A 16,460-nucleotide genomic window follows, 5' to 3' on the forward strand; every position below is an offset into this window, starting at 1 on the left:
AAGACATCGAACCATCACTAGGAATCATCAAACATTGGTAGAATTCGTTGGAAGTGACATGACAGTAATGCATGAGATTTTTTAAGGATCAGCTTGAATTCCAAAAGCAATGATGATGGGCTAAAGAATTTGACTTTGTTAGTCCTCAGTTGCATGTTCTCCTCATTTAACTGAAAGTCTAGTTTTTGCAGCACACCAGTAAAGTCTGTAACCTCTTGTTGTGTTGTTGCAAGAAAAAGCAACAACACTGACTTTTTGACTAAAGTTTTCAGCAGGTCACTCGTAACATTAAATGTAAAGCTAACGTGACAAAAATGTTTTCTATTGCTTATTACTTTACTTGGTTTTTACGTATAACTTTTATATGCTTTTAAACGATGTATTTGTTTTAGTTTTATATGTAATCACTCGAAATACTGGTCAATAGGTTTCCTAGCTGCGAAATAGATAACGTAAATGAAGTGCATTGTATTTTATAAGGTTATTGCCTCCATCATTTGACAGTGTTAACATACCAAGCAAATATTGGAATACTTTTGTATTCCTATGTTTGACTGTATAACAATACAACACAAGAAAACAGAAACTCAAAAAAATAGCCAAAACAGAAGAGCTTCATCCAAACTACCCATTCTGGACGAGTTACTGAGACACTCAAAAGCAGGACTTATTGTACTAAAATGAAAATGCTGCAGATCTCAAAACGCTGTAGGAGATAGTGCAGTTATATAGAGACCAACTTGGATGGGCTCTAAGTTTTAGACCAAAGAGATAATTAATAAGTGGTTTGACCATAATCTTGGAATTGTCAGGCACAAATGTTTAGTCAAAATACTACAACAACATCAATTTCTAGGAAGACCCTCAAGGCTGAGTTTGTTAACTATTCACCATGGTCGGCCAATCATTTTGATAATAAACTACGAGCCAGGCAAAGGTAGTGTCTGATGAGCTCAAGGAACTTAGAAGTTTTTACGCTGAATCACCAAAGATAAATCTTACCGTCTAACTTTAAAACCGGTTAACAAACAAAAAAGCAATCAAACAACACCACAATGTTTTCTACCAGGTAAGTAAATCATATAACAACGAAAATACACTTTTGGCTCCAAATTTTACTCTAATGGATGCTCATCAATGTATTGATGAGCATCAATAGCATCATGAGCATCTCCACATAAACAACATCAAGCTGCTTTTATTGGAAACAACGACATTGTGATATCAATACGACCCAACTCCACTTTATGCAGATCATTTAACCAAGACATTGTACAAAGAACTATTAACAAGCATTACGGACCAACCATTATCAAACGCATAATTTCTTACACTTTTAGCTCTAGTTCAAATCATGGAGCATCTCAAAAACAGCTATGAACCTCTGAGACCCTTATCTCTTCAATGGTTCTGCATGCAGGTTGTCCATACATCCGGAATCTTTTAGAGAGAATGTTCCCATTGTTAAAGGTATCCTACTTAATGTGGACAACACCAAATTTATTCCGAACATCAAAAATCCTGACTTTGATATTTCTATAGAAAAGTTGTTCAAAAAAATGAAAGGCTGAGGTTCTGGAAGGTTGAGTTTTTCTCATCTCTCTTCTACTAAAATTCCATTTCACATGGAATAAGTATACAACCAACTCAGTGTTTATGTCATGGTAAACCACTTAAACGATGGATCTCTATTATAGAGGATTTTACATTGCCCGTTTGAATATTAGATGTTTATCTTTTCAAGTGTTCTTTATAGTTTGCTGCATCAACCATCACTTCTAAAAGAAGGAAAAAGATGATTCTAGTTTCATGTGTGCCTTTGATGTTCATTCAAAGTACCTTCTTGTCTCATATAATTTTTTTTATAATAAATTGCTATGTGCATTTATTGCACTGTTTGGAAATTTTTCTGACACTATAGCTGCACAACGGGTAAAAACAGGAAATCAACAATGATATTCCTTTGGTTGAAAAAAGTTTGGTTAAACTTTATAATGAGTAACATGTTCAATTTACAAGTTCAATATCTGGGACATAAGATTTATAGCGGAGCCCCACATGTTCAAACCATACACTATAACACAAGCTAATGAAATCCCTAAATGAGTTTAAAAAGAACATTTAATGCAATAAAAGTGTTAACTAACTTCTGACATAAAGGGACATCTCAAATGATACTATGTCTTCACTCTAATTATGCTGTCTTCTGTTCACTGTTCTACAAACTAAGAAGCTACCATCAGTAAGCGAATCATTGCTTATGTTCATGCTAATATATTTTCAATTAAAACATGCAAAGGGATACACGGATTTGACTGTTAACAGGAAGAAATCAAAGTTGAGCAGATCTTGAAAAAATAATTACCACTGCCATGTAGTCTCAACGCATGCATTTTTATTTGAATTCTTACCGGTGAACGGAGTTTGGCATCAAAAAGCAAATCAAAAGCTTTTTGTAAACCAACTGTGTACATTGTACCTCCTAAAATATGTCCAGCAAGCAACTTAAGTTTACCACATGAGTTGAGAATATTTGCTCATCTCAAAAAGTTGGTAGTTGCATCGAAGGTGTCTGAATGAATAGGTGCCTAAAAGCAAACTGAGTGTGGATATACCGTTTACCGACTTTTCAACTTGGTTATACCGCTGCTGAAAGTGGAGCATAAGATAAAAACAATAGTTTCAGAGTTCTCTCAAACGTCAGAACTGGAGTTTGTGTGCCTAAAAATGCAGTCAAACCTTGAAATCCAAATATCTTAGCTCTCAAACAAATTGGATGACGAAAAAAATTTGGAGACTTACCATCAGAGTGACAAACAAATACTCATAAATTAAGCCAATCAATAAGCCAAAAAACCTGATGATGCTACTTGGTTGGCTACTGATACTCTTGTATTTTTGCCAGTAACACAAGACTCATAGCAAGGCACTGAAATAATGCATATAAATGGAAATGTGCTGGTAAATGATAGGTAGTTGGCAGAAGTTGGCCTAACCCAAACGGTTGCCACAACCATTTTTCATTTCTACAACCCTTTGCAAGTCGAAGTGATCACATAACTTGCATGCTATTTGGCCAGTCAAACCTTTTCTTTACTTGGTGATTGGGTGCATCATCCTTAGGATAGTATGCAGTATTATTATTGCTATAAATTAAATGCATAAAGTCTGAAGTAGCAAAGATGAGGTGAACCACATGTCCCTGAAACGTATGAGTCTGTTGTTGAGTTTTAACATAGAGGATAGCTGTAGCTTTACACTTAGTATTTAAAGTCAATCGCAGTGAAACAATTCAAAGCAATGGAAGGCTGGGTGTAGCATAAGCTAAGACAAGGTTGTAGCAACAAAAAAATCCTAGCCACAATATGCAACGATGACAATAATACTTGATAGATAAAAAGCTAGCAATTCTACCAATAATGAGGACAATAATAATAATAATAATATGAAAAATGGGGCAGGTGACAGCAAAGCCAATAACAATTGTCATGATGAATAACACATTGAGAATGGCAATGATAATGAGGGTGACAAGGAGGAATACTAATGTTGCTGATATCATAAACAGCAAGAAGATAATGGCAAGAACGATGATAATGATGATGAAATTTGGAAGCTGGTGATAATGGAGAACAGTGATAATGATGATGAAATGTTGAAGGTGATGATGGAGAACAGTGATAATGATGATGAAATGTTGAAGGTGATGATGGAGAACAGTGATAATGATAATGAAATGGTGAAGGTGGTGATGATAGAGAAAAGTGATAATAATGATAAACTGTTGAAGGTGATGATCATGGAGAACAGTGATAATGATGATGAAATGTTGAAGGCGGTGATGATGGAGAACAGTGATAATGATGATGAAATGTTGAAGGTGATGATGGAGAACAGTGATAATGATGATGAAATGTTGAAGGTGATGATGGAGAACAGTAATAATGATGATGAAATGTTGAAGGTGGTGATGATGGAGAACAGTGATAATGATGATGAAATGGTGAAGGCGGTGATGATGGAGAACAGTGATAATGATGATGAAATGTTGAAGGTGATGATGGAGAACAGTGATAATGATGATGAAATGTTGAAGGTGATGATGGAGAACAGTGATAATGATGATGAAATGTTGAATGTGGTGATTATAGAGAACAGTGATAATGATGATGAAATGGTGAAAGCGGTGATGATGGAGAACAGTGATAATGATGATGAAATGTTGAAGGTGATGATGGAGAACAGTGATAATGATGATGAAATGTTGAAGGTGATGATGGAGAACAGTAATAATGATGATGAAATGTTGAAGGTGGTGATGATGGAGAACAGTGATAATGATGATGAAATGGTGAAGGCGGTGATGATGGAGAACAGTGATAATGATGATGAAATGTTGAAGGTGATGATGGAGAACAGTGATAATGATGATGAAATGTTGAAGGTGATGATGGAGAACAGTGATAATGATGATGAAATGTTGAATGTGGTGATTATAGAGAACAGTGATAATGATGATGCAATGTTGAAGGTGGTGATGGAGAACATTGATAATGATGATGAAATGTTGAATGTGGTGATGATGGAGAACAGCGATAATGATGATGAAATGTTGAAGGTGGTGATGATAGAGAACAGTGATAATGATAACGAAATGCTGAAGGTAGTGAGGTTAGACAACAGTGAAAATGATGATGAAATGTTGAAGGTGATGATAGAGAACAGTGATAATGATGATGAAATGTTGAATGTGGTGATGATGGAGAAAAGTGATAATGATGATGAAATGGTGAAGGTGATGATGGAGAAAAGTGATAATGATGATTAGATGTTGAAGATGGTGATGATAGAGAACAGTGATAATGATGATGCAATGGTGAAGGTAGTGAGGTTAGACAACAGTGAAAATGATGATGAAATGTTGAAGGTGATGATGGAGAAAAGTGATAATAATGATGAAATGTTGAAGGTGATGATAGAGAACAGTAATAATGATGATGAAATGGTGAAGGTAGTGATGATGGAGAAAAGTGATAATAATGATGAAATGTTGAAGGTGATGATAGAGAACAGTAATAATGATGATGAAATGGTGAAGATGGTGATGATAGAAAACAGTGATAATGATGATGAAATGGTGAAGATGGTGATGATAGAGAACAGTAATAATGATGATGAAATGGTGAAGATGGTGATGATGGAGAACAGTGATAATGATGATGAAATGGTGAAGATGGTGATGATAGAGAACAGTAATAATGATGATGAAATGGTGAAGGTGGTGATGATAGAGAACAGTAATAATGATTATGAAATGGTGAAGGTGGTGATGATAGAGAACAGTAATAATGATGATGAAATGGTGAAGGTGATGATGGAGAAAAGTGATAATGATGATTAGATGTTGAAGATGGTGATGATAGAGAACAGTGATAATGATGATGAAATGTTGAAGGTGATGATGGAGAAAAGTGATAATAATGATGAAATGTTGAAGGTGATGATAGAGAACAGTAATAATGATGATGAAATGGTGAAGATGGTGATGATAGAGAACAGTAATAATGATGATGAAAAGGTGAAGGTGATGATAGAGAACAGTAATAATGATGATGAAATGGTGAAGATGGTGATGATAGAGAACAGTAATAATGATGATGAAATGGTGAAGGTGATGATAGAGAACAGTAATAATGATGATGAAATGGTGAAGATGGTGATGATAGAGAACAGTGATAATGATGATGAAATGGTGAAGATGGTGATGATAGAGAACAGTGATAATGATGATGAAATGGTGAAGATGGTGATGATGGAGAACAGTGATAATGATGATGAAATGGTGAAGGTGGTGATGATAGAGAACAGTAATAATGATGATGAAATGGTGAAGGTGGTGATGATAGAGAACAGTAATAATGATGATGAAATGGTGAAGGTGGTGATGATAGAGAACAGTAATAATGATGATGAAATGGTGAAGGTGATGATGGAGAAAAGTGATAATGATGATTAGATGTTGAAGATGGTGATGATAGAGAACAGTAATAATGATGATGAAATGGTGAAGATGGTGATGATAGAGAACAGTGATAATGATGATGAAATGGTGAAGATGGTGATGATAGAGAACAGTAATAATGATGATGAAATGGTGAAGGTGATGATAGAGAACAGTAATAATGATGATGAAATGGTGAAGATGGTGATGATAGAGAACAGTGATAATGATGATGAAATGGTGAAGATGGTGATGATAGAGAACAGTGATAATGATGATGAAATGGTGAAGATGGTGATGATGGAGAACAGTGATAATGATGATGAAATGGTGAAGGTGGTGATGATAGAGAACAGTAATAATGATGATGAAATGGTGAAGGTGGTGATGATAGAGAACAGTAATAATGATGATGAAATGGTGAAGGTGGTGATGATAGAGAACAGTAATAATGATGATGAAATGGTGAAGGTGATGATGGAGAAAAGTGATAATGATGATTAGATGTTGAAGATGGTGATGATAGAGAACAGTAATAATGATGATGAAATGGTGAAGGTGATGATGGAGAAAAGTGATAATGATGATTAGATGTTGAAGATGGTGATGATAGAGAACAGTAATAATGATGATGAAATGGTGAAGATGGTGATGATAGAGAACAGTGATAATGATGATGAAATGTTGAAGGTGATGATGGAGAAAAGTGATAATGATGATTAGATGTTGAAGGTGATGATAGAGAACAGTAATAATGATGATGAAATGGTGAAGGTGATGATAGAGAACAGTAATAATGATGATGAAATGGTGAAGATGGTGATGATAGAGAACAGTGATAATGATGATGAAATGTTGAAGGTGATGATGGAGAACAGCGATAATGATGATGAAATGTTGAAGGTGATGATGGAGAACAGTAATAATGATGATGAAATGTTGAAGGTGATGATGGAGAACAGTAATAATGATGATGAAATGTTGAAGGTGATGATGGAGAACAGTAATAATGATGATGAAATGTTGAAGGTGATGATGGAGAACAGTAATAATGATGATGAAATGTTGAAGGTGATGATGGAGAAAAGTGATAATAATGATGAAATGTTGAAGGTGATGATAGAGAACAGTAATAATGATGATGAAATGGTGAAGGTGGTGATGATAGAGAAAAGTGATAATGATGATGAAATGGTGAAGGTGATGATGATGGAGAACAGTGATAATGATGATGAAATGTTGAAGGTGATGATGGAGACAAGTAATAATGATGATGAAATGTTGAAGGTGATGATGGAGAACAGTAATAATGATGATGAAATGTTGAAGGTGATGATGGAGAAAAGTGATAATAATGATGAAATGTTGAAGGTGATGATAGAGAACAGTAATAATGATGATGAAATGGTGAAGGTGATGATAGAGAACAGTAATAATGATGATGAAATGGTGAAGATGGTGATGATAGAGAACAGTAATAATGACGATGAAATGGTGAAGGTAGTGAGGTTAGACAACAGTGAAAATGATGATGAAATGTTGAAGGTGATGATGGAGAAAAGTGATAATGATGATTAGATGTTGAAGGTGATGATAGAGAACAGTAATAATGATGATGAAATGGTGAAGATGGTGATGATAGAGAACAGTGATAATGATGATGAAATGTTGAAAGTGATGATGGAGAAAAGTGATAATGATGATTAGATGTTGAAGGTGATGATAGAGAACAGTAATAATGATGATGAAATGGTGAAGATGGTGATGATAGAGAACAGTGACAATGATGATGAAATGTTGAAGGTGATGATGGAGAACAGTGATAATGATGATGAAATGTTGAAGGTGATGATGGAGAACAGTAATAATGATGATGAAATGTTGAAGGTGGTGATGATAGAGAACAGTAATAATGATGATGCAATGTTGAAGGTGGTGATGATAGAGAACAGTAATAATGATGATGAAATGGTGAAGGTGGTGATGATAGAGAACAGTAATAATGATGATGCAATGTTGAAGGTGGTGATAATAGAGAACAGTAATAATGATGATGAAATGGTGAAGGTGATGATGGAGAAAAGTGATAATGATGATTAGATGTTGAAGATGGTGATGATAGAGAACAGTAATAATGATGATGAAATGGTGAAGGTGGTGATAGAGAACAGTAATAATGATGATGAAATGGTGAAGGTGGTGATAGAGAACAGTAATAATGATGATGAAATGGTGAAGGTGATGATAGAGAACAGTAATAATGATGATGAAATGGTGAAGGTATAAGAAAAGGGAATAATGATGATGATAAAGACCTTTTAAAGTTGTCGCATTTTACATGTATATCCTGCTAAAGACGCACAAGGTAGGTAACACTGCAAAACACATATGTAAGATGCATTGTGAGATGCAACCTGAGGCAAATAACTTGCGGTAACTTAACTTGAGACAACAAATTAAAAGTAAAAGATGAACTGAGCAAAGCATAAAGTAATAGAAAATCAAACACAAAAGCCTAAACAAAAAAAAACATTTACAAAGCTTGTTTTTCCTATGAGCGGGAAATGAATAAGTTTCTTTGAAATTTTTCTAAAGGCTATTGCTTTTAGTGCTGCATGCATATATGAACATTTTGCTGAATTAAGGTCTGATAATGATAATGGCACTAAACAAAGAAAAAGGCCTTTTTATTACATTTAATACTTATGAAAATTAGAAGTTTAAAAGCATTAAAAGTTTAAGAACCAATATTTTAGTCAAACTTTTGCAAAGGCTAATCAGTGTCTACAAAGGTTGTGTAATGGTGCAAAAATATTTTGTGTATAAAAAGTTATTCCAATTTGTAATACACTACAAATTACTAATCTTTACAAATAACATCCTTACAGAGAATGGCTGTGAAATCACATTAATCTACATAAGTAATTAATTACTTACCTGTAGGGCGTATGTTAGAGACAAACTTTATGAATATATCTCGATTCTTACTGTTAGCTTGTGCGATCTGGCTACCAAAACACCCTGGAGGCCCATCGGCTTTGTCGTTAAACTGCACAACACCGACCTGTGTAAATGAGAAAGTAATAAGTGATAAGTGATCAGTACTGCTTAGTTAAACTAGCAATCACAAATATCTTTCTGTACCTTTCAAGTAGCATGCCCAAGGCAAATTGCTTAGCACACATGATGCCATTTGCTTAGCATGCATGATGCCATTTACTTAGCATACATAATGCCATTTGCTTAACATGCATGATGCCATTTGCTTAGCATGAATGACACCATTTGCTTAGCATGCATGATGCCATTTACTTAGCATACATAATGCCATTCACTTAGCATGCATGATACCATTTGCTTAGCATACATGATGCCATTTGCTTAGCATGCATGACGCCATTTGTTTGGTATGCATGATGCCATTTGCTTAGCACAAAAATTTCACTTGTTTAGCAAACAGAATTTGTAAAACCATAACTTACGTAGTCTTCAGTATTGATTGTTTCTAAAACTGTCATTGCTGCATCCTTGGCAATTGTCATTCTGTCCAGGTGAGAACCATTGTTTAGGAACACTACTGAAGCCATACTACCACTATTGTCAATGACAATGACTATGTTCTTTTTTTTGTAACTTGCAGCCTTGGCAAACCAATTCCTAAAAATTTCACATATCTTATAATATTCTGCTTTTTGAAAGCATCAGCCTTTACCAAGATCTAGCTTTTACTAATTGCCATTGCCTTACTTGTATAAGAAGTCATTGTACTCCAGTGGTTTTTGATCACAGGCTTGTGGGCCTCCTGCTGGATACTGGTAGTAAGTACCCCAAAGGTCTCCAGCATATTGCCGTACTATACCGACATGAAGTCTCGTGTTCTTCTTAAGCATCTGATAAGTCATCACTGGGTGCAGCCTATCAGCAGCAGCCCCCTTTAGGACTTTGTAATGACTCGTACAAATGGTGCTATCATCAACTTGCTTCCATGTGCTGTGAACAGTCAGAGATCAAACTTAAAAGGTTGTGTCACATGGGTTACCAGAAGGAGAAGCTGTTCACAGGAGTAATTGACAGAGGAGTGTCTACCTGTTTGGGGCTGGTGGGTAACAACACTTGTTAACCTGGTTATATGTCTTTCTTCCAAATGTGGGATCGTAAGCCATCTCTATAAAATCTCGATTTATTTTCACAGCACCCGCGATTGTGTCCAACTTGGCACTGACCTGATCAGCTAAAGTTTTCACTTCAGTTTTCCCTGCAAGTTAAACATTCAAGATGGGCATTATCTTGATAATAATAAACCGTGAACCAAACTGCATGAACCTGTGAATATTCTATCAATTTGCTACGATATTATTTATTAGTATCAACAATTTTAATTTGCATCCAATAGATAATTTGACCTAATCTTAGTTGATTTTGCTTGAAAGTTGGACATCAAGTTACTTTGCAAAGAACAGACAACTCCGCAACTGGTTTTGAATAACCACTTCATCACAGTAATTATCATAGGATAAAGCTGATGATATGATATCATGTTATATGGCATCATATGATATTAAATCGTTAAATATGTAGTCACTCAGTTTTCATTATATCAGGTCAAAATGGTTTAAAAAGTTGGAATAGCTTTATGGCTATCTTAACAGCTTTTGGGGAGATCAAATATTGCAAATACACAAAATTAAATAGGGTTGCCAAAATCCTAAGAATCCAACTTTTATTTTGTCCAGCTATGGATGTCCTAGATACTAGTCGTCACGCTATCATATATAAATGTTGTCATAACACTTTTGTCATGCAAGTGCCAAGTATTATTGGTACTTTGCCAACAAACATTATGCTTATTAGCTAAAGCTTTATACAAGCTAATATTATATAGTACTGTAGCTATTAATAATGCTTGTAGCTTTTTACAAAGCTTTTCTATGACCAAACATATAAATACTTGGGTTTTCTGTTATCAAATCAGTCGTCTCTGGAGTGTGCAATAAACCACATTTCTCTAATTTAATACTCTATTTGATTGCTTCTGTGCAGAAACATAACAGAAGCTAATTGGCGACAAGGATTTCTCTTTTGAACAGTTACAAAGAGTTTTGTTCAGATTTTATCATTGATAAAATCGATACAAAGAGTTCTAGTTTATTACAAGAGTAACTGTTCAAAATTGCACCACTACAATGGCAGAAGTAGCAGACCTGATCAAGCTAATGCAGAAGCAGCAGGAGGACCAGAGACAGCAGCAAGAGGAATACAGACGTCAGCAAGAAGAGCATAGACAACAGCAGCATGAGGAGTTCAAGCAGCAACAAGAGGAATACAGACGTCAGCAAGATGAAAGAATGGAGGAGAATAAGAAACTGATGGAGCTACTACTACAAAACCTACAACGGAAACAAGAAACAGCTGCAACCGCTGTTCCAGCCTTCCCAGGTTTTGACCCAACAGCAGAGCTACTAACAGATTACATAGACAGATTCAACACCTTCATTGCAGCAAATTCTATTCATCAAGACAAGATTGCTGGCACTTTTCTCACCAACCAACAGCCTACACTCTACAAGCAGCTTAGTAATATGGCAGCTCAGCTTTCAACACCCAAGCAGATCAACGACCTCAACATGGATGAAATACTGGAATTTCTCAAAGACCAGTATGACCCTAAGCGCTTCATTGTTAGAGAGCGTTACAAGTATTGGAGTGACATGCAGAGGAAACCTGGAGAAACTATTCAAGAGTTAGCTGCCAGAATTCGTCAGGATGCAACTACATGTGCCTTCATAGACATTACAGATCCATTAGATGAGGCTCTCAGAACAAGATTTATCTGCTCGGTAAACAATGAAGCAGTTCTCAAATCTCTCTTCAAGGTCAAGGACAATGAACTCAACTTCAACAAAGCTATACAGGTAGCACAGGAAACAGAAGAAGCAGCTAAAGTTGCCAAAGAGACAGTTTATGGAAACTCGTCTAAAGTCAACAAGGTTGCTCAACAGAAATCAAGATACAAACCACTCCAGAAAAACAACTCTACACCTGACAAGCAGAAGGAAGGAAAGCTATGCTACAGATGTGACCGAACTAACCATACAGCGGATGACTGCAGATTCAAAGCAGCCACCTGCAACTTTTGTTCTAAACAAGGTCACATAGAAAGAGCATGCAAGAAAAAGAAATCATCTGCAGCAGGAAAACCAGTAAAGATGATAGAATGCACATCAACCAAGATGGTGAAACTTGCTGAAAACATCAAACTGGAGGGAGACAACTTCACACTTGAACTGGACACTGGAGCTTGTGACAACTTCATCTGTAAATCAATATGGGAGAAGCTAGGAAAGCCAAACCTAAAACCTACTACAGTTAACTACAAATCAGCCTCAGGACATCTCATAGAGACGCTTGGCAGATGTGAGCTAACTGCCCAATTGGATGCACAGAAAGAAGTCAGACTACCATTTGTGATTAGTGCTGTACAAGATCTCAACCTACTAGGAAGAACTGCTATACAGCAACTAGGCATCTCTATTGATGACAAGCTACAACAGAACCTTGTATCAACAATCACAGAGAACCAGCCAGATGGGAGGTTACAAATCAAGTGTAAGGAGATGTGCAAAGAATTTCCAGAAATATTCAAAGACGAGCTAGGATGTCTCAAGAACTTTGAACTAGAGATAAACTTCAAACCTTCAACAAAGCCAGTCTTCTGCCGACCCAGACCAGTTCCTATTGCCTTGACAGAAGAGCTCAACCAAGCATACGAAGCAGGTGTAGCTAAAGGCATATGGGAACCAACTCAATTCAACCAGTATGGAACACCAGTTGTACCTGTACGCAAATCTACAACAGGTCAAGCTGCAGGGAAGATCAGAGTATGTGGAGACTACTCCAAGACTATCAATAATCAGCTAGAAACACATAGGAAACCTATCCCACTACCAGAAGAACTAATCAGAAAACTAGGTGGAGGCTATTGCTACACAAAGATTGATTTAGCAGATGCCTACAATCAAATATTGTTGGCACCAGAAAGTCAACGACGACTAGCACTATCAACACACCGAGGAGTACTACTACAGAAGAGGTTGCCCTTTGGCATAAGCTCAGCACCAGGGTATTTTCAAGAAATCATGGAGCAACTGACACAAGACCTCCCAGGAGTAGCAGTATACCTAGATGATATACTAGTGAGTGGAGCCAATGCAGAGAGCCATCTACAAAACTTACGTCGACTTCTTCAAAGATTAGAAGAAAGAGGGCTCAGATGTAGAAAAGACAAGTGCTGTTTTGCTCAACCGACAGTAGAGTATCTGGGACACAAACTCACTTCAAAGGGAATCACTAAAGGAAAGAAGGCAGATGCAGTACAACAGATGCCAGTCCCAACAGACTTAACTCAGCTAAGATCTTTCTTAGGAGCTACACAATTCTACAGCAAGTTCATACCCAATCTGTCACAACTCACAGGACCATTGCATAAACTGACACGCAAAGGAGAGACCTGGAAGTGGGGCACTGAACAAGAAAAGAGCTTCAACAAACTGAAAGATATGCTATCAACTGATAGTGTCTTAGCACACTTCAACCCAGATCTTGACATTGGAATCTCATGTGATGCTTCAGAAACTGGACTGGGAGCTGTACTATTTCATCGTTATCCTGATGGAAGTGAGAGACCAATAGCCAATGTTTCAAAAACACTGACCAGCACACAGAGGAAATATGGACAAATACAAAAAGAAGCTCTCTCAATCATATTTGCTCTAAAGAAGTATCACCAGTACCTGTATGGTCGACGGTTTATCTTGGTAACTGACCACAGACCTCTTCTCACACTTCTAGGACCTACCAAAGGAGTTCCAGCTCTAGCAGCCAACAGACTAGCAAGATGGGCACTGGTACTAAATCAGTATGACTACACCATAGAATACAGATCTACCCAGCATCATCAAAATGCAGATGTCCTCTCAAGACTGCCAGTTGGACCTGATAAAGAGTTTGATGCAAGAGAAGATGAGGATGATGTTGATACAGTATGCACTATTCACACTATTGGACAACAGCTCAACTCTACAGACTACAATGTTCTAGCAAAGGAGACAAGGAAAGACCCAACACTAGCCACAGTAATGCGCTACACAGCAGAAGGATGGCCTGGTAACCATAGAAGTATCCTATACATCCCTGGATGCTACCTGAGAAGCCATGGAGTCGTCTTCACTTAGATCATGCAGTGAACTTCATGGGCAGCCAATGGCTAGTGATGATAGATGCCTACTCAAAGTATCCATGCATACACAGGACTTCATCTACTTCTACCAGAGCTACCACAGACATCTTAGAGGAGATATTCGCACACTTTGGATACCCTCACGCCATAGTCACTGACAATGCTACCAGCTTCACCTCAGGAGAGTTTCAGCAGTGGTGTCAAGAGAGAAGCATTGTTCACCTCACTGGAGCACCCTACCATCCAGCTACAAATGGCGCAGCTGAAAGACTAGTACAATCCTTCAAACAAGCCATGAAGAAATCGTCACTCCCACCTAAATCTGCACTACAACAGTTCCTGATGCACTATAGAAGGACACCACTTCCTACAGGATACTCTCCCAGTCAGCTGCTGAATGGAAGACAGATGAGATGCAGGATTGACACCCTATTGCCATCACCCGCACACATAGCACAGTTTCATCAATCCAGAGAAGTCAACCGATCTGCAGAAAAGACAGTTAGCAAGATACACAGCTACAATCTTGGAGCACCATGCTATGCCTTGTATCATGGACCTAGACGCAACAGACAACCTAGATGGGTTCCAGCCATTGTTACTAAGATATATGGAACTCGTAGTCTCAATGTCAAAGTGGTACCAAAGGGACCTACTTGGAGAAGACATGTTGAACAACTCAGACCAAGATACTCAACAGAAGAAGATCAAGACCCTGGAGATAAACCTGATATAACAGAGGAGACAAAACTGCAACTACCAGCCCCTACAACTGTAACAGAGCAACCTCCGTCTAGAAGAAGACCACGCAACCCTCGTCTACCTGATGGAGATGAGTATAGCAGAGACAAACCCCGAAGGTCTAAGAGAACCAGAAAGAACCTTTAGCTTAGTGAGGAGGTGTCATGCAAGTGCCAAGTATTATTGGTACTTTGCCAACAAACATTATGCTTATTAGCTAAAGCTTTATACAAGCTAATATTATATAGTACTGTCTCATTATAGCTATTAATAATGCTTGTAGCTTTTTACAAAGCTTTTCTATGACCAAACATATAAATACTTGGGTTTTCTGTTATCAAATCAGTCGTCTCTGGAGTGTGCAATAAACCACATTTCTCTAATTTAATACTCTATTTGATTGCTTCTGTGCAGAAACATAACAACTTTCATATATATCATTCACAAGCGATCTAGCATAATGTATTAACAGGTTATTAAAAGGTTATTAACTTGCATACCCTGAAATGCGTGTAGTCTGTGTTTGTGTTATTGTTCTATATTATTCTTCTGTTGTTATTTTGTGTTTCTATAAGTACAAGATGAATAGAATACTTGGTTCCCTAACCATATCAATTTAGGATGTATAGTTCACTGTTGTTAGTGGAAATTCCTGATATAAATTGTTTAACAAGTTATCCACTGCCAGTTGTACCAAACTGAGCTCCTTGAATCTTAGTCTTTTCATACATGTTCATACATGTCTCTTTCACTCATTCTTATTCTGATTAAAAGGTTTATAAAACTCAATTATAACAGATGTCAAAACATGAGAATTCTATTCACATGTTCCTCAGCTACCTCATCTCTAGGCAAACATTCATGGCCTCTCTTTACTCTTTCAGTTGATTCCTCTAAATTTAGTTTCTTGCCTTGTCGTTTTCCGGATTGTGTGGTGATAAAGTGTCTGGTCTTACTTTCTTAATGTTTATCTTGTTTTTTTCTACCCGCTGATTTTGTTACACATACTGAAGACCTGTCTGATCTTACTGTTCTATGGGCTGTCCCCTACTTTAGCGATACCATTTCCTGCCGTAACAACTTTAGATACTGAGCCACAAGAAAGAAAGTGATAGAGGCCTAGTTAGTCCTTATCAAGCCCTTTTATGTGACTCAGTGAATGATTTGGGCAACTCATTCCTCTTTAAATTTAGTCACAAGCAACTATCTAAACTGTAATTGTAATGCCAATGTCTTTAATCTTAAGCTCCAACAGGAAAAGAGCAGCCAACTACTGAGTTGAACAATTAGATATGGATAACATTGATACCTGAAGGTCTCATTAACAAAACCATTTTAAAAGTTGAACATTTTGTTTTCAAATAAAGTTTAGCCAAATATACAGAGCATTTTATTACGAGGAGATGATATTACAACTTCATACAGGTTTTTGAAAATTAAAAAAAACTCACATAGCATATGAACAGCACCCTCTAATGCATC

This window comes from Watersipora subatra, chromosome 1 (genome assembly GCF_963576615.1).
Source record: "Watersipora subatra chromosome 1, tzWatSuba1.1, whole genome shotgun sequence".
Classification (NCBI taxonomy): Eukaryota; Metazoa; Bryozoa; class Gymnolaemata; order Cheilostomatida; family Watersiporidae; genus Watersipora; species Watersipora subatra.